The sequence below is a fragment of the Moschus berezovskii genome, chromosome 25 (assembly GCF_049115385.1).
Source record: "Moschus berezovskii isolate FMDL1 chromosome 25, NW_MosBer_1.0, whole genome shotgun sequence".
NCBI lineage: Eukaryota > Metazoa > Chordata > Mammalia > Artiodactyla > Moschidae > Moschus > Moschus berezovskii.
In genome coordinates, this window is record NC_142484.1 from 50,274,913 (window position 1) to 50,295,667 (window position 20,755).

At 41.2% G+C, this 20,755-nt stretch overlaps 1 long non-coding RNA gene across 2 annotated transcripts in view; it reads left to right on the forward strand.

Annotated features, from left to right (window-relative positions):
- Positions 1-13,471, forward strand: part of LOC148773940 (uncharacterized) — a 30,747-nt gene extending 17,276 nt beyond the window's left edge. Inside the window, exons 3-4 of one of the 2 annotated variants that reach the window (XR_016036450.1) lie at positions 4,891-5,036; positions 13,265-13,471. This is a non-coding gene — a long non-coding RNA (uncharacterized LOC148773940). The remainder of the gene's footprint in view (positions 1-4,890; positions 5,037-13,264) is intronic. The other variant, XR_016036451.1, reaches the window with a different exon arrangement.
- The last annotated feature ends 7,284 nt before the right edge of the window (positions 13,472-20,755 follow it).

Consider the following 20,755-nt stretch of genomic DNA (forward strand, 5'->3'; position numbering starts at 1 on the left):
GAATTACTGTATGACAGAATGGCTTGTGTGTGGCCCAGAGGTGACCAGGAATGCTAATTCAAACCCTCTCCTTAGAATTATGGAGATAGCAACCCACTCCAGTGTTCTTGCCTGGAGAATCCTGGGGACAGGGGAGTCTGGTGGGCTTCCGTCTATGGGGTCACACAGAGTCAGACACGACTGAAGTGACTTAGCAGCAGCAGCAGCAGTGATTTAAATACATTTTAAACTTTCAAAGAATACACAAATAAATCTCCCAAGTAAGGCTGCTGCACAGAAATCAAGGACTTGGTTTGTTTTGTTTGCTACTGACCCTGTGGCATCACCGAATAGTTGACGGCAGAGAGAAACCACTCATTAACGGCTTTCTCAAAGGATGAATTCCCAGAAAAGACATTTTTGTCTTTGTTGAATTAACCTTTCCCCTTCTTTCCTTCTCGGCCCAATGAAATTGCATTTAAGGGAGAAACGCATTGTCCGATAACACTAGCAGCAGTCTCAGATATGGTAATAAGGAATGTATGTTTTTCAATTGTGATCTTTATAGATTTCAATCTAATCTGTGTAACAGAAGCTGCTAATTAGTGATAACTGAGAAAACACATAATTTAAGATCTATTTTAAAAGTACATTAACCCATACAAAACACAACATTTTACATATAATCTTAAGACTTTTATAGAAATTCATTTTCCCAAGATTTATTTTCCATGTACCTTAGGTTACATAAAATCATAAGAATATGGATTCCACTCACTTAGAATTTGTGACAATTCAAATAAGTATAAATATTAGCTTTATACTTGGTAAAAAGTCTGAGGTCATCTGTTCCTTTGTGAATACTGCAGGGTCTTATTTTATTCTATTAAGTAAGCGGTCAAAAAATGAAAGATTCCTCAAATATGGCCAAATCGTTTATTTTACCATGACTCTCTAATATGCAATTTGGCCAACTATGAATTAAAATAACATCTTTAACATGTTTCATTTTTTATCTGCTCATATCGTTTCACTATTTTGGCTTTAATGTGTATGACTTAGAATAAAATAACATGCTATCCCTTTAAACAATTTATGGTGTAACTTGCAAGAACAATGGACAACTGGAAATGGAAATCTAATACTGGGTGACTTTAGCCAAGGCACCGAGCCTCTCTGTGCATGCTTCCACATCTTTAACACAGAGATGATAACACTAGTCATCACAGAAATGTCAAAAAGATCAAAGAAGAATATATATATGTGTGTGTATATATATAAGAGCATTCATTTGTTTTTAATTTTAAGATGATAATTTTGAGTTTTTTAAAAAAAGATTGGCTTTCCCTCAAATATTCTGAATTAGTAAGGAACAGGCCTTAAGCCTGGTTCTACCTGGCTATCTTTTCTGAGTACGTTTTTAGGTTGAAGATTTCATCATACCTGGTGGCAGCTGAGGTCATAATCTTGTTGGGATATTTCCTCCAAATCCAAATTGTTTCAACATAGGAAACACACACACACACAATTATGTAAGTGTGAAGCCTGTGAACACCACGATAATTGACTAATTGATTGATAATTGACTAATCAATTGATAATTGTTACCAAAATGTGACACAGGGATATGAAGTGAGCAAAGATGTTGGATAAAAAGGCACCAACAGATTTGCTCAACACAGGGTTGCCACGAGACTTCAATTTGTAAAAACTGTGGTGCCTGCAAAACAAGAGTCCAAAATGCAGTACCTAGATGCAATGTCAAAAATGACAGAACGATCTATTCGTTTTCAAGGCAAACCCTTCAGTATCACAGTAATCCAAGTCTATGCCTTGACCAGTAATGCTGAAGAAGCTGAGGTTGAACGGTTCTAGGAAGACCTACAAGACCTTCTAGAACTCACACCCAAAAAAGATGTCCTTTTCATTATAGAGGACTGGAATCCAAAAGGAGGAAGTCAAGAAACACCTGGAGTAACAGGCAAATTTGGCCTTGGAGTACAGAATGAAGCAGGGCAAAGGCTCATAGAGTTTTGCAAGAGAATGCACTGGTCATAGCAAACACCCTCGTCCAACGACACAACAGAAGACTCCACACATGGACATCACCAGATGTACAGCACTGAAATCAGATTGATTATATTCTTTGCCGCCAAAGATGGAGAAGCTCTCAGTTCAGTTCAGTTCAGTCGCTCAGTCGTGTCCGACTCTCCGCGACCCCATGAATCACAGCACGCCAGGCCTCCCTGTCCATCACCAACTCCCGGAGTTCACTCAAACTCATGTTCACAGAGTCGGTGATGCCATCCAGCCATCTCATTCTCCGTCGTCCCCTGCTCCTCCCGCCCCCAACCTTTCCCAGCATCAGAGTCTTTTCCAGTGAGTCAACTCGTCGCGTGAGGTGGCCAAAGTATTGCAGTTTCAGCCTTAGCGTCAGTCCTTCCAATGAACATCCAGGATTGATCTCCTTTAGAATGGACTGGTTGGATCTTCTTGCAGTATAAGGGACTCTCAAGAGTCTTCTCCAACACCACAGTTCAAAAGCATCAATTCTTCGGCCATCAGCTTTCTTTACAGTCCAACTCTCACATCCATACATGACCACAGAAAAACCTAGCCTTGACTAGACGGACCTTGGTTGGCAAAGTAATGTCTCTGCTTTTTAATATACTATCAAGGTTGGTCATAACTTTCCTTCCAGCAAAAACAAGATTGGGAGTTGACTGTGGCTCAGATCATGAGCTCCTTATTGCCAAATTCAGACTTAAATTGAAGAAAGTAGGAAAAACCACTAGACCATTCAGGTATGACCTAAATCAAATCCCTTACGATTATACAGTGGAAGCGACGAAGAGATTCAAGGGATTAGATCTGACAGACAGAGTGACTGATGAACCGTCGATGGAGGTTCGTGACTCTATACAGGAGACAAGAATCAAGACCATCCCCAAGAAAAAGAAATGAAGAAAAGCAAAATGGTGTCTGAGGAGGCCTTACAAACACCTGTGAAAAGAAGAGAAGCGAAAAGGAAAGACACACTCATTTGAATGCAGAGGTCCAAAGAATAGCAAGGAGAGATAAGAAAGCCTTCCTCAGTGATCAGTGCAAAGAAATAGAGGAAAACAGCAGAAGAGAAAAGACTAGAGATCTCCTCAAGAAAATTAGAGATAATAACGGAACATGTCATGCAAAGATGGGCTCAATAAAGGACAGATTTGGTAGGGACCTAAGAGAAGCAGAAGATATTAAGAAGAGATGGCAAGAATACACAGAAGAACTATACAAAAAAGATCTTCACGACCCAGAGAATCACGATGGTATGATCACTCACCTAGAGCCAGACATCCTGAAACGTGAAGTCAAGTGGGCCTTGGCAAGCATCACTACTAACAAAACTAGTGGGGGTGATGGAATTCCAGTTGACCTACTTCAAATTCTAAAAGATGATGCTGTGAAAGTGCTGCACTCAGTATGTCAGCAAATTTGGAAAACTCAGTCGTGGCCATAGGACTGGAAAAGGTCACTTTTCATTCCAATCCCAAAAAAAGGCAATGCCAAAGAATGCTCAAACTATCGCACAATTGCACTCATCTCATATGCCAGTAAAGTAATGCTGAAATTTTTCCAAGCCAGGCTGCAACAGTACATGAACTGAGAACTCCCAGATCCTCAAGCTGCATTTAGAAAAGGGAGAGGAACCAGAGATCTAATTGCCAACATCCGCTGGATCATGGAAAAAGCAAGAGAGTTCTAGAAAAACATCTACTTCTGCCTTATTGACTAGGCCAGAGCCATTGTGTGGATCATAACAAACTCTGGAAAATTCTGAAAGAGATGGGAATACCAGATCACCTGACCTCCCTCTTGAGAAATCTGTATGCAGGTCAGGAAGCAACAGTTAGAACTGGACATGGAACAAGAGACAGGTTCCAAATAGGAAAAGGAGTACATCAAGGCTGTATATTGTCACCCTGCCTATTTAACTTCTATGCAGAGGACATCATGAGAAACGCTGGGTTAGAGATAGGCAGATGACACCAACTTTATGGCAGAAAGCAAAGAACTAAAGAGCCTCTTGATGAAAGTGAAAGAGGAGAGCTGAAAAAGTGAAAAAAGTTTGCTGAAAACTCAACATTCAGCAAATTAAGATCATGGCATCTGTTCCTATCATTTCACTGCAAATAGATGGGGAAACAGTGGAAACAATGACAGACTTTATTTTGGGGGGCTCCAAAAATCACTGCAGATGGTGACGGCAGCCATGAAATTAAAAACACTTGCTCCTTGAAGAAAAGTTATGACCAATCCAGACAGCATATTAAAAACCAGCAACATTACTTTGCCAACAAAGGTCCGTGTAGTCAAATCTATGGTTTTTCCAGTAGTCATGCATGGATGTCAGAGTTCGACTATAAAGAAAGCTAAGCCTTGAAGTATCGATGCTTTTAACTGTGGTGTTAGAGAAGACTCTTGAGAGTCCTTTGGACAGCAAGGAGATCCAACCAATCCACCCTAAAGGAAATCAGTCCTGAATATTCACTGGAAGGACTGATGCTGAAGCTGAAACTCTAATATTCTGGCTACCTGATGCAAAGAACTGACTCACTGGAAAAGACCCTGATGCTGGGAAATATTGAAGGTGGGAGGAGAAGGGGACGACAGAGGATAAGATGGTTGGATGGCATCACCAACTCAATGGACATGAGTTTGAGTAAACCCTGGGAGTTAGTGATGGACAGGGAGGCCTGGCGGGCTGTAGGCCATGGGGTCACAGAGAGCTGGACATGACTGAGCGACTGAAGTGACTGAAGTGAACTGTCTGCAAAGCACAATAAAGGGAAGTGCAATAAAACAAGGTATACGTGTTTTCTTGACTAATTTTCTGTTTACCTATTCATTTTTGTTTTTAAGGATAGGTAGTTCTTTGGCTCCATCGAGTCTTAGCTGTGGTGTGTGGGCTTGGCTGCCCTGCAGCACATGGGATCTTAGTTCCCTGACCAAGGATCAAACCCATGTCCCCTGCACTGCGAGGCGATTCCTATCCACTGGACCGCCAGGTAAGTCCCCACCTATCTGTGTTAATAGAGATACGCTAATCTGTGGGCTCCTCCCTTTTCCTTCTGATCCTGTCACTTTTCACTTTTAAGGCTGTGTTAGGTGTTAAATCAATGCTCCAGCTGCCCAATGCGCTTCAGTGCTCACTGTCAACAGTATTCTATCTGACGTCACTGTTGCCACACCAGTGTGTTTCCTCATCAGACCATCACATTTGTCAAGCGTATCTTTTCCTATTTACCAATGTATTTCTTTCAAGCCTGTTTGTGCTTACTAGTGTTTTTAAACAATATATAGTTTCCTCCTCAGTTCAGTTCAGTTGCTCAGTCATGTGTGACTCTTTGCGACCCCATGAATCACAGCACGCCAGGCCTCCCTGTCCATCACCAACTCCCGGAGTTCACTCAAACTCATGTCCATCGAGTCGGTGATGCCATCCAGCCATCTCATTCTCTGTCGTCCCCGTCTCCTCCCACCCCCAATCCCTGCCAGCATCAGAGTCTTTTCCAGTGAGTCAACTCGTCGCATGAGGTGGCCAAAGTATTGGAGTTTCAGCTTTAGCATCAGTCCTTCCAATGAACACCCAGGATTGATCTCCTTTAGAATGGACTGGTTGGACCTCTCTGCTTTTTAATATGCTATCTAGGTTGGTCATAACTTTCCTTCCAAGGAGTAAGCGGCTTTTAATTTCCTGGCTGCAGTCAGCATCTGCAGTGATTTTGGAGCCCAAAAAAATAAGGTCTGACACTGTTTCCACTGTTTCCCCCTCTACTAAAGTATAAACTCAACGAGGAGTTTTTTCCCCCCAGGGGTCTTATTCCCAGAGCCTAGATCAGTGTCTGGCACATAGCAGGTGCTCATTAAATACATACATACATTTACAATATGTACTTATACTTAGCTTTATGAGAAAAAGTTACAGTTAAAAGTATTCAGCACTTCCATCTTCTTGAACAAGACTACGTTCCTAGCATACTTAACCTACCTAATACTCCTTGTTGTTATTTTCCAGAGACTCAGAAGAACCTTTACAAAAATAACTGGTCCTGTTATTATCATTGTTGAGTGACTTTGCCAAAAACTACACCCTCATCCTATCTTGGGGTTCTCTTTTCTTTCTGCTAAAGGATGCTCTTTAGAAATTCTTATAGATAGGGTATGCCAGAGATAAATTATTTTAGTCCTTGCCCCAAAATGTCTTTCGCTTGTCCTCAACCTGCAGTGGTGCTTTAGATGGATAAAGTTATCATCACTCAGCATTTTAAAGATATTAGTTCATTATCTTCTAGCTGTTATTGTTGCTGTTGAGAAGCCTGCACAGTTGATCATCTTTTGGAGATTTCTTCTCTCTGGTAGCTTTCAGTTGCAAAGAATGTCTCTAGCCTTCTAGTTGCAAAGAATGTTTCTCATTGCGATTGATTTTTACTTGTCCTGCTTCGTATGCACAGCGTAGTTTTAATGTGAGGTTTGACAAGTTATCAGTTCTGAAAATTTCAGGATGTACTTCTTTAGTTATCATTCCTTAGTCATTCTTACAGCCCCTTGTTCTAGGACTCCCACTAGATGTATACTGAAGGTTCTCAACCTGTTTTTAATATCTCTTAATGGCATAATGGTTTTTCCCATGGTCACGTATGGATGTGAGAGTTGGACTGTGAAGAAAGCTGATCGCCGAAGAATTGATGCTTTTGAACTGTGGTGCTGGAGAAAACTCTTGAGAGTTCCTTGGACTGTGAGGAGAGTCAACCAGTCCATTCTAAAGGAGATCGATCCTGGGCGTTCATTGGAAGGACTGATGCTAAAGCTGAAACTCCAATACTTTGGCCACCTCATGCGACGAGTTGACTCACTGGAAAAGACTCTGATGCTGGGAGGGATTGGGGGCAGGAGGAGAAGGGGACGACAAAGGATGAGATGGCTGGATGGCATCCCCGACTTGATGGACATGAGTTTGTGTGAACTCCGGGAGTTGGTGATGGACAGGGAGCCTGGTGTGCTGCGATTCATGGGGTCGCAAAGAGTCAGTCACGACTGAACTGAACTGAAGTAGACAAAAGAACTGTACACAGAAAAGTATAAGACACTGATGAAAGAAATCAAAGATGACACAAACAGATGGAGAGATATTTCATGTTTCTGGGTCGGAAGAATCAATACTGTGAAAAGGACTATACTACCAAGCACAATCTACAAATTCAACGTGATCCCTATCAAATTACCAACGGCATTTTTCACAGAACTAGAACAAAAAATCGCACAATTCATATGGAAACACAAAAGATCCCAAATAGCCAAAGCAGACTTCACAAAGAATGGAGTTGGAGGAATCAACCTTCCTGACTTCAGATTATACTACAAAGCTACAGTCATCAAGATAGTATGGTGCTGGCACAAAAACAGAAATATAGACTGATGGAACAAGATAGAAAGCCCGGAAATAAACCCATGCACCTATGGGTACCTTATTTTTAACAAAGGAGGCAAGAATTTACAATGGGGCAAAGACAGGCTCTTCAATAAACGGTGCTGGGAAACCTGGACAGCTACATGTAAAAGAATGAAATTAGAACACTTCCTAACACCTATACAAAGATAAACTCAAAATGGATTAAAGACCTAAATGTAAGATCAGAAACTATAAAACTCTTAGAGGAAAACATAGGCAGAACACTCAATGACGTAAATCAAAGCAAGATACTCTATGACCCACCTCCTAGAGTAATGGAAACAAAAACAAAAGTGAACAAGTGGGACCTGATTAAACTTGAAAGCTTTTGCACAGCAAAGGAAACGATAAGCAAGGTGAAAAGACAGCCCTCGGAATGTGAGAAAATAACAGCAAATGAAACAACAGACAAAGGATTAATTTCCAAAATATACAAGCAGCTCCTACAACTCAATGCCAGAAAAACAAACAACCCAACCAAAACGTGGGGAAAAGACCTAAACAGACATTTCTCCAAAGAAGACATACAGATGGATAACAAACACATGAACAGATGCTCAACACTGCTCATTATCAGAGAAATGCAAATCAAAATTACAATGAGATATCATCAAAAAAATCTACAAATAATAAATGCCGGAGAGTGTGTGGAGGAAAGGGAACACTCTTGCACCGTTGATGGGAATGTAAATTGATACAGCCACTATGGAAGATGGTATGGAGATTCCTTAAAAAAACTAGGAATAAAACCGCCATATGACCCAGCAATCCCACTCCCAGGCGTATACCCTGAGGAAACCAACGCTGAAAAAGACCCATGTATCCCATTGTTCACTGCAGCACCACTTACAATAGCTAGACTATGGAAGCAACCTAGTTGTCCACTGACAGATGAATGGATCAAGAAGCTGTGGTACATATGCACAATGGAATATGACTCAGCAATCAAAAGGAAGGCATTTGAGTCGGTTCTGATGAGGTGGATGGACCTAGAAGCTATCACACAGAGTGAAGAGAGTAAGAAAGACAAAGACAAATATTGTATTCGAATGCATATATATGGCATCTAGAAAAGCAGCACTGAAGAATCTATTTATAGGGCAACAACGGAGAAACAGACATGGAGAAGACACTTATGGACATGGGGAAGGGTAGGAGAGGATCAGACATTCTTCACCACCTCAAATCCTATTTCATTATGCCTATGTTAGGGCCAAAGAAATCTGCATTTTGACAGTTTTCCAGACTTGAGAAAGCATCACACGCACAGTACAGAAAAAACAGGGACGTGTTGCAGACATTCTCACATGATCGGAAGTACTGTTCTCATGAACTTCCTGCATTTTCAGTTTCCTTGGCAGCATCAGTTTCTAGGCCTTCAGACTCCCATCAACTAGATATTCAGTAGCTACATGGATCAAATCGTTTCCAAGAAACTGCCACTGATATTAAGTTTGCCAAATACATGTATAAGCTTACACTGAAGCTGACTAATCCAAACCATTTTCTTCACAAGCCTTAGATTATAAAGACAAATGACAGAAACTTACAGCACAGAGGCATTTATTAGAACTCTGCAGTAAGCCAGGGCTTTAAGAGAAAGACACCTGAAAAACTCTATCCTTGAGTTCAAAAGAAGGCACAAGCTTGTAAACACAATACAAGATACAGCAGCATGACCTATGAAGCAATCAAAATTATCAAAGACTTCATGTCAGTCCCTCAACACAGGATTTTTGAATGAGTATTTGCCTGTACTGGCAGTATGGCCATCAGTATTCTAACAAAAAATGCGAGCAAAGGCACAGAGGTTCGAACAGGGTGTGTGTAGTGTTGCTGGGGTACGAAGAGCGCATGAACTGTAAGCACAAGAGGTAAGCACTTTCAGAAACATGTGTACGCATGTGTGTGTAAACACTGACATAAACATATCAATGGACATATCTGTACATCCAACTGCCAACTCACCACAGACCCACTCCTTCCTTTCCAATCCTTCCAAAACCAAACTCTTCATTTCCACTCCTTAGTTTCTCCATTTTCACAAATGGTAATCCCACTCTTCTAGCTGCTCAGGCCGAAACCCTTGGGGTCCTCCTTGAAACCGCTTCTGCGTATCCACCTCACAACCTACCAGCACTTCTTGTCATTCGACTTCGCAACCTATCTAGAATCTGACCACTTTCCAAACGTCCTCCACAGCGTCCACCCAGTTTGAGTGATTAGTACCTCATCCTTGGATTTCTGGAGTGGCTTCCAGTTCATCTCCATTTGTACACAAGAACCAGGGTGATCCTTTAAAGACATGCCACCCCTGTGCTCATGATCATGTCTCTTCCGCGCAACAGCTTCTAACTCACTCAGAATCAAATCCAAATTCCATAAAGGAGCTCTAAAGACACCTCCCAACCCCAGTGCTTTCTGATCGAATTTCCTTCCCTTCTCCCTTACTCACACGGCTCGAGCCTCTGTGGTGTCCCCGTTGTTGTGTGAATATAACCAGCATGCTTCCACTGCAGAGCCTCTGCACTAGTTGCTCTGCTTCCTCTGCCTGGACTGATCTTCCCGAGATACCTGTATCATTTGTTCTCTCATTTCATTCACATCCCTGTCACACTGTCTCCTTATTAAAAAGGACTTCCCTAATGTCTCCATACTGTTTCACTGTCACCTAACTCTATTCTTTCTTATTGGCAGTCACTGCTATCTGACATTATCTACTTATCTGTATCTTACCATTACAACCATCACTACAACTGTAGCTCCATAAGAACAGACCACATTTTGTTCACTACTCATCTCCACTATTTGGAATGGTGTCTAGCACATGCTGCTGCTGCTAAGTCACTTCAGTCATGTCCGACTCTGTGCGACCCCACAGACGGCAGCCCACTAGGGTCACCCCCGTCCCTGGGATTCTCCAGGCAAGAACACTGGAGTGGGTTGCCATTTCCCTCTCCAATGCACGAAAGTCAAAAGTGAAAATGAAGTCGCTCAGCTGTGTCTGACTCTTAGGGACCCCATGGACTGCAGCCTACCAGGCTCCTCTGCCCATGGGATTTTCCAGGCAAGAGTACTGGAGTGGGTTGCCACTGCCTTCTCCGGTCGAGCACATGGAATACATCCAATTGATATTTGCTGAATGGATGACTGTTGACTAAATATACTCATATAGCCCTTACCCAACTTAACAGCTTCCCTGGTGGCTCAACTGGTAAAGAATCTGCCTGCTACTGCAGGAGACACAAGAGACGTGGGTTCAATCCTGGGGTCAGAAAGATCCCCTGGAGAAGGAAATGGCAACCCACTCCAATATTCTTGCCGGCAAAATTTCACGCGTGGACAGAGGAGTCTGGCGGGCTCTATATATAGTCCATGGGCTCTCAAAGAGTTCTACATGACTGAGCGCTCACCCCACATACAAGTTAAATAGAAAGATGACTAGAAGGAGTATGGAAGACATTTGAGCTGTACAAAATTGAGAGCAGAAATATCTGATGAGCCATAACTAAAACCAGATAAGGCAATGAGAATGAGACAGCTGTGAAATTAGTTAAATAAAAGCAGCAGAATCTACAACTGACTGGATGTGGGAGCTTGGGTCAATGAAGGAGCAATATGCCTTCTAGGAATTAAAAAAAAAAAATGAGCAAGGAGTAAAATCAATTTTAGACATGTTGAGGTTGAGGTACTTGAGACAAATTCAGGTTAGGATATCCAACGGCTGCTTGTTAGGCGGATTTGGAACTTACCAGAAAGATGACAAGGCTATAGATTTCGACTCAGGAGGCATCAGTGTGTGAGGAACAGTTAAAATCAGTGAGATGAAATTACCCAGAGGAAGCATGTAGAATCAAAAAGAACAGAAACAGACTGCTAAGAAGCACCAGGAAGAAGAAGAAGATGCAAGAAAGGAAACTGAGAAGGACTGGACTGAGATGTAGCAGACCACAAAAGTTTGCACAAAACGCTGAAGTGATTTTCGGGAGAGGAGGACAGACTGAGGTTGAGGGGAGTAGGGGTCACATACGGAATGATGGTGAAATGAAATTCAGGTTTGAAGTGAGTGACATAGATTTGGCATAAGTGCTGAGGAGAATGAAGAGAAACCTTCCCGTCGACCACACTGGAAACTGACTAAAGACAAAGAGCAAATAGAGCGGCTATGGTTTAAACTGTCTAGCAATAGGAGAATGGATAAGCAAAATACAGTAATCTATACAATGGAAGATAAGGAAAAGGAAAGAACTATTAATGAACACAAAACCATTAGTGAGTCTTGAAAACAGAGCAAAGAAGAGCACTCTTAACTCAAGCACAATGAGAGTTATACACGTATGGCTTCATTTGTATGAAGCTCTAGAATACACAGTGATCACCTAGGGAGGATGCTAAACAGCAGTTGCCTCCAGAGGATGGCACAGACATGGGCTGACTAGCAAGGAGCATGAGAGCGTGAGGCAATGGTAATGATCCAGTGCTACACCCTTCTAAGGATTTGGCTTTCTAAGCTGCAGGTTTTTATCAAAAGTGTTCCGTGCAGCACTGCCCATAATAGCAAACCCTTGGAAATACTTAAATAACCATCAGTAGAAGATGCTAAGTAACTCCAGATAGTAGTATTAACACAATTGGCCATTACACAGCAATTAAGAGGAAAGAACCAGACTAATAAACAACGGATACAGATATAAACACAGATACATGTACAACATTATATATTTTTATATATATATATATATATGGAACGTAAAAAAGTATAGAATGTTGCTTATGGATACGCTTGTGATGTACAGTAAGAGTATAAACACAAACATAAGAAGAATTAACGACAAATTCAACACAGTGATGATCTCATCTCTGGGGAGAAAAGAGGGAAATGAAATCAAGATGGATACTAACAAAGGAATCTTCAACTCTACCTGTACTGTTTTATTTCTTTAAAAAAGAAATCTGGGGCATTCCCTGGTGATCCAATGGTTAGGACTTGGTATTCTCACTGTCTGGGCCCCAGGTTCCATCCTTAGTTGGGGGAACTAAGATCCTGCAAGCCATGTGGGATCTTGGGTGTGGACAAAAAAAAAAAAAAAAAAAAAGTCTGAAGCAAACACTGCAAAATATTATTGGACAAAGCTAGACAGTAAGAGTTTTATAGGTATTCATCTATGCTTTATCCTTGGAACATTTAAGAACACGAAAAGGCACAACATTATAGTATAAAAAAATGCAGTATTACTACCATACACGTTATTACTAACAATTATGTTCTCTTAAACAAATCTGTAAGACTGTCAGGTAAATGTCCTCAGGCCTTTAGGAAATGCTTACAATCTATATATTGGAAGTGATTTGAAAAGTATCTGACATTTTCTGGGTCTGAGTATGTTAATACATGACAGTAAAACAGAACCAAGGGACTTCCCTGGCAGTCCAGTGGTTGACTTCGTGCTTCCAGTGCAGAGGCCATGGGTTCTATCTCTGATCAGGGAACTTAGATCCCACATGTTGCATGGTCAAAAAAACAAAACTGAAAAAAAGAAAAACAGAAATGACAGAACTACTGTAGTCAATAACACCGAAATCATAAAGATATTCCAGTCCCATTAAATCATTAAAGATATTTAATGATGAGGCAACAAATGATTATGTTCTCTATATCTTCTAATCTTTTATAAATGGCATTACTTTTATAACCGGGGGTGGGGGGGAACTGCAAGGGAAACATATCAAACAATCAATATCTTGATTACGTTTTTCTTAATTACTTTAAAATTTTCTTCACAGAAATGTTTTTCTTTTTCCACCTTTCTCATTTCATTCCAAATTCCTAAGGAAATGAACAGCTCTGAGGCATGAAACTTCTGTTCAAAATTATAAGTAATATACACACTTCAAAAATTCTTAAAAACTGATGAACCAGAAGACAAATAATTTTAAATATGCTGCAAAAGAAGCAATGGTCCATGAAAAATCTATGATTTTCACACCTACTGCATTCCATATCTTCAGGCCAAGGAACACCAAACAGCTCCCTGAGCTTCGAGCACTCACTGTGAGCCTGCTGACAGCCTGCGGCAGGGAAGGGTGACACGTCCGTACTCCACACAGGAGCACAGAGCGCACAGAGAGATGGCCGGAAGTCCCGAGAGCAGTCCAAATTCACCCCAGGGCGGAATGGCCGGGAAAAGTCCAAACCAAATCATTAGATGGACAGTTGTATACAAGTCAAAGTTTTCTTCACATATAATATGGCAATATTCCTGTTTTTTCTGTTTTAGAAGATTTCTGAAGGCAATTAAAATCTTCTGAAGGGAAGTTTTTGTGTTTTTCAACAAAACCCTCTTCACCCTACCCTAGAGATTCTGATTTGGTTAAGTATGAGGTGTATTACAGAATCTATACGGATATTTTAATTATTACAGGTGATATTAATGAAAACGCCTAGCTCAGAACGACAAATAACAATACATACAGTCCATTTTACACAGAAAAACCCACAAAAGATATGTGTCAAATGCTCAGAAACCTGACTACTGCTTGGCAATGGGATTACAAGAGATTTCAAATTTGTTTTTCTTATGTACTTCAATTTCTGTATTTTTGTCAACTAACATATATCAATAGGAGAGGAGGACAAGAAATGAAAGGAGAGGGTAGGAGAGGAAGAGCAGTCGTTATACACAGGGGTATACATTTTGAGGTGGCAGGTAACGGAAGAGATATCACTTTGGTCTCATATTTGCCTGTTCTTTTTACATTAAAAGCAAAATTTAAAAACATACAATAGAGTTCTTTGAACTCTGAAAGCACACGATGTAAACAGAGCTAATACTGTAAGCTGATATTAAGGAAACAGAAAAAATAGTGGCCCCAAACATAAAACCATACTAAAATTATCATCATAACCACAGGAAGGGATCAATTATCCCTTTTGACTACCAAGTATTTTTTTCACATGTTTATATAATCAGTTTCAGAGTCATTGCTGACTTTTACCTCATAACATATTCTCACCACAAGGCCTTTCCACTAAGAATCAATTTATTTCTAATTTGATATAAAACATTTTCCAGAAGGCTTCTATACACAACGCAGTCACAAAACCGAGTGTCACTTAGAGAAACAGGTGTTCAAAGAAGTTAACTGTGTAACAGATGTGATAACTGATAGATAACTATATGGGACGATCACTTTACCACTTCTTATCACTATTCAGTTCAGTTCAGTTGCTCAGTCGTGTCCGACTCTCCGCGACCCCATGAGCCACAGCACGCCAGGCCTCCCTGTCCATCACCAACTCCCGGAGTACACTCAAACTCATGTCCACAGAGTCGGTGATACCATCCAGCCATCTCATTCTCTGTCGTCCCCTTCTCCTCCCGCCCCCAACCTTTCCCAGCATCAGAGTCTTTTCCAGTGAGTCAACTCGTCGCGTGAGGTGGCCAAAGTATTGCAGTTTCAGCTTTAGCATCAGTCCCTCCAATGAACACCCAGGATTGATCTCCTTTAGAATGGACTGGTTGGATCTCCTTGCAGTCCCAGGGACTCTCAAGAGTCTTCTCCAACACCACAGGTCAAAAGCATCGATTCTTCGGCGATCAGCTTTCTTCACAGTCCAACTCTCACATCCATACATGACCGCGGGAAAAACCATTGCCTTGACTAGACGGACCTTGGTTGGCAAAGTAATGTCTCTGCTTTTTAATATACTATCAAGGTTGGTCACAACTTTCCTTCCAAGGAGCAAGCGTCTTTTAATTTCATGGCTGCAATCAGCATCTGCAGTGATTTTGGAGCCCAAAAAAATAAAGTCTGACACTGTTTCCACTGTTTTTCCATCTATTTCCCATGAAGTGATGGGACCAGATGCCATGATCTTTGTTTTCTGAATGTTGAGCTTTAAGCCAACCTTTTCACTCTCCTCTTTCACTTTCATCAAGAGGCTTTTGAGTTCCTCTTCACTTTCTGCCATAAGGGTAGTGTCATCTGCATATCTGAGGTTATTGATATTTCTCCCGGCAATCTTGATTCCAGCTTGTGCTTCTTCCAGCCCAGCGTTCCTCATGATGTACTCTGCATATAAGTTAAATAAGCAAGGTGACAATATACAGCCTTGACGCACCCCTTTTCCTATTTGGAACCAGTCTGTTGTTCCACGGACAGTTCTAACTGTTGCTTCCTGACCTGCATACAGGTTTCTCAAGAGGCAGGTCAGGTGGTCTGGGATTCCCATCTCTTTCAAAATGTTCCACAGTTTATTGTGATCGACACAGTCAAAGGCTTATCACTATTACTATACAGTATACTGGAGAAGTCAATGGCACCCCACTCCAGTACTCTTGCCTGGAAAATCCCATGGACGGAGGAATATAAAATAACACTACATATAATGGTATATATATATATATATATATATATACACACACACTATATACAATAAATATAACATATATTTATATATAATAACATATAACACACTATATGCAACCAGCACTTCCAAGCATGAAGAAATCATTTTAAATGAATAACTTTAAATTAAATCAATGTTCCCATCAAGAACAACTTCAAAATATAGGAAAAGTTTTAAAGTATCTCTTGAAGGCTACTAGAGAACTACTGAAGGAAAAGAACTAGACAGACCAGGAATCAGAGAGCAGGGAAGCATGCAGAGGTGGCCCGATAAGTGCGGCCACTTCTCCAAGGAGGTATCTGCTGAACCTGGGTGTAAGGCAAGAGACTGAGATGCAAGTTTTGCCTAGGCTGATGCTAGAGAACCAAGAAACCAGCAGGGCTCTGGTAGGCGTGCAAGACCATAGACAGTACATGTGTATATTTAACTGAATCACCTTGCTGTACCCCCTGAAACTAACACAACACTGTGACTCAATGATGCTCCAATATAAAATAAAAATTAGAAGGAAAAAAAAGACTACAGACAAAACTCAAAACAAAAGGGACAGATGGGTGAACGGGGAAGTTCCGAGGTTTGGGCCTGACACAGAGCTAATTTTCCCTTCAAGATATTTAACAATTCTGGAGATGCATAGGGCAGGAGGTTAGCACAAAGCCTCTGAAAAGCAGAGTGGAGATTTTGGCAGTGTTATCAGTATAAGGAAACATAAATTAGAGGCTCAAGTCCAGCTAGGGGAAATGGGCATAACTCACTCGCAGCTGGAAGCCCCTCCCCCGAGTGACCACACATCATCAGTGGGGGCAAATGACAGGGAGGCAGAGGCTGGTCAAAACCGAAACCCAGCGTCAACTCAGCTTAGTCCCAAGACGGTACATGAGAAATATGTTTGAGAAAATAAAAGACGAAGGATTCCAGAAAATTGGAATCCATCATGAGAAGGACCAAATGGAACTTCTGTAAGTGAAATACATAAATGATGACGTAATGAGCTCATTAGATATACCAGAAGAAAGAACTGGCAAAATGGAAAACAAGTCAGTAGAAAATATCCAAACCAGAAGCACACAGACCAAAACCTACTGAAAAATACAGAAAAAACCATAACAGATGTATAAAATACATGAAAATGTTTAGGATATAGATAACTAGAACCTCAAAAGAGGGAAGAAAGAAGGAACAGAGGCAATATATAACAAGATGATGGTCAAGAGTTTGTTAAAACTGATTAAAGAAAACCCATAGATCTGGCAACCCGCTCCAGTACTCTTGCCTGGAAAATCCCATGGACAGAGGAGCCTGGTAGGCTACAGTCCATGGGGTCACAATGAGTCGGACACGACTGAGCGACTTCACTTTCACTTTTCTATAGATTCAAACAGGTATGCAAATCCCTAAAAGAATACATACAAAAAATACACCTAAGCATATCACATTTAGACTGTGGAAAACCAACGAAAAATATCGGAAAAACAACCAGTGGGGGGAAAAAAGACACCTTACCTTCAACAGAACAACTACTGCTGGACTTTGGAATGCTAGAAAACAACAGAATGACTTATTCAGAGAACTAAGAGAAAACAACTGCTCACCATAATACCATGGTCAGCAGAAATACCCTTTAATAAGTGAAGGCAAAGTAAACACATTTTCAGATAGGCAAAAACAGAAAAATTAACTGGCCCAAACCTACACTAAAAGATAAAAGTAAGATGAAAATTCAAAAGGAATTAAAAGCCACAAAAGAGGTCAATGTGTGGGAAAACAGAAATGAATATTCTCTGTAAAAACCAAACATAATGCCTTAAAGACATATAAAATACAAAATAATTATGTGTAATAATAAAATGATAAAGACAGGGCTCAGAGGAACACTAATGGGAGAGTGACCAAAGTTGTTATTTTTATTAGAATATTGCAAGTCAAGAGTACATATCCTAATTTCTGGAGTAAGCAATACAAGAATGCACAACTAACTAGGTAATCAGGGAGAGAAATACAGTAATACAAAAGAAGTCAAGACAGGAGAGAAAAAAAGAAAAAGAGTTTGGAAACACGGAAATCGAATAATAAGATGGCAGATTTAACCCAAGTACCTCACCAATTGCATTATATATAAATGAACTACCGACTACATAAGAGAGGAAGATTGCTGGACTAGGTACAAAAAAAATTTGCTGACGGGAATGCAAAATAAGGCAACCACTACGGAAAACAGTTTGGCGACTATTCAAGCAGTTAAACATAAATCTGTCACATGACCCTGCAATTCCACTCCTAGGAATTACCCCAAATAATTTTAACTAAGCAAAAATAATCCTGCTTATTTAACTTCTATGCAGAGTACATCATGCGAAATGCCACACTGGACAAAGCACAAGCCGGACTCAAGACTGCCGGGAGAAATATCAATAACCTCGGATGCGCAGATGACACGACCCTTATGGCAGAAAGCAAAGAACCAAAGAGCCTCTGGATGACAGTGAAAGAGGAGCGTGAAAAAGTCCGGGTTATCCCACCGCCTTCTATCTCTCCCCCGGCCCCTCAGGCTAATTCGCCAAAACGACCATCACAAAGGGGAAGAGGAGGGACGCCCGCTACATGTTCTCTAGGCCTTTTAGAAAACACGGAGTTGTTCCTTTGGCCACACACATGCGAATCTACAAGGGGCATATTGTAGATATCAAGGGAATGGGTACTGTTCAACAAGGAATGCCCCACAAATGCTACCATGGCAAAACTGGGAGAGTCAACGATGTCACCCAGCATGCTGTTGGCATCATTGTAAACAAACAAGTTAAGGGCAAGATTCTCGCCAAGAGAATTAATCTGCATATCGAGCATATTAAGCACTCTAAGAGCCGAGATAGCTTTCTGAAACGTGTGAAGGAAAACGATCAGAAAAAGAAGGAAGCCAAAGAGAAAGGGACTTGGGTTTAGCTGAAGCGCCAGCCTGCTCCACCCAGAGAAGCACACTTTGTGAGGACCCATGGAAAGGAACCCGAAGTGTTGGAGCCCATTCCCTATGAATTCATGGCCCGATGGGTGTAAAAATAAAGACCTGGACTGTAAAAAAACAAAACAAAACAAAACTTGGCTTAAAACACAACATTCAGAAAACTAAGACCACGACATCCAGTCCCATCACTTCATGGCAAACAGGGAAACATTGGAAACCGTGAGAGACTATTTTGGGGGGGCTCCCAAATCACTGCAGATGGTGACTGCAGCCATGAAATTAAAACACACTTGCTCCTTGGCAGAAAAGTTATGACCATCCTAGATGGCACATTAAAAAGCAGTGACATCACTTGCCAACAAAGGTCCATCTAGTCAAAACTATGGGTTTTCTGGTTGTCATGTATGGATGCAAGAGTTGAACTATAAAGAAAGCTGATCGCCGAGAACTGATGCTTTTGAACTGTGGTGTTGGAGAAGACTCTTGAGAGTCCCTTGGACAGAAAGGAGATCAAACCACTCTATCATAAAGGAAATCCGTCCTGAATACTCACTGGAAGGACTGATGCTGAAGCTGAAACTCCAATACTTTGGCCACCTGATGGGAAGAACTGACTCGTTGGGAAAGACCCTGATGCTGGGAAAGACGGAAGGCGGGAGGAGAAGGGGACGACAGAGGATGAGATGGCATCACCGACTAAATGCACAGGAGTTTGAGCAAGCTCTGGGAGTTGGTGATGGACAGGGAGGCCTGGCAAGCTACAGTCCATGGGGTTGCAAAGAGTCGGACACGACTGAGCGACTGACCTGAACTGAAGCAAAAATGTGCGTATGAATGTTCATAACAGAGTAGTGTTATTCACAATAACCAAAAAGAGCAAAATAAAGCAAAAGCAAGCAAAGGAAAGGAAATAATAAAGAAGAGAAGTCAACGACACTGAAATCAGAAAATCAATTTTTTAAAAAATATCACTCAACCCGAGAGATGGTTCTTTGAAAACTTCAGTACAATTGATAGGGTTCTCGGACGAATAACTTAAAAAGACAGAGAAACACAACTTAACCAATATCAAGAATGAAAAAGAGGGTATCACTAGAGACTGTACTGACATTAAAAATAGAATAAGGAAGGACTTCCCTAGTGCCCAGGGGTTAAGAATCCGCCTGCCAATGCAGGGGACACAGGTTCGATCCCTGGTCCAGGATGATCCCTCATGCTTCAGAGTGACATGCCCGTGTGCCGCAACGACTGAAGCCCACACTCTAAAGCCCAGGCTCTCCAACAAGAGAAGCCAGCACAATGAAAAGCCTAAAACAAAGAGCAGCCCCCATACTCTGCAACTAGGGAAAGACTGCACGCAGCAATGACAACCCAGCACAGCCAAAACTAACTTTCACTTTCCAATAAAAATGCTAAAAATATATAACTAATATTACAAACAACTCTATGCATATAAAACAGACAAGTTAGATGAAGTAGACCAATTCTTCATAAGTCAGACTACCAAAACTCACCCAAGATGAAACTGATAATCTGAAGAGTCCTATAACTATTCGACAGATTGAATGTGCAGTTTAAAATCTCCTGAAAAAAGATATTCAGGCCTGATGCTTTCACTGGTAAAAATCTAACAATTTTAAAAGAACACCAATTCTACACAATCTCTTCCAGAAAACAGCAGAGAACTAATGCGAACAAATTCTGTGAACTTCAGATTACTTAATATTCAGTTCAGTTGCTCAGTTGTGTCCAACTCTTTGAGACCCCATAGACTGCAGCATCCCTGTCCATCACCAATTCAGAGTTTACTTAAACTCATGTCCACTGAGTTGGTGATGCCATCCAACCATCTCATCCTCTATCGTCCCCTTCTCCTCCCGCCTTCAACCTTTCCCAGTATTAGGGT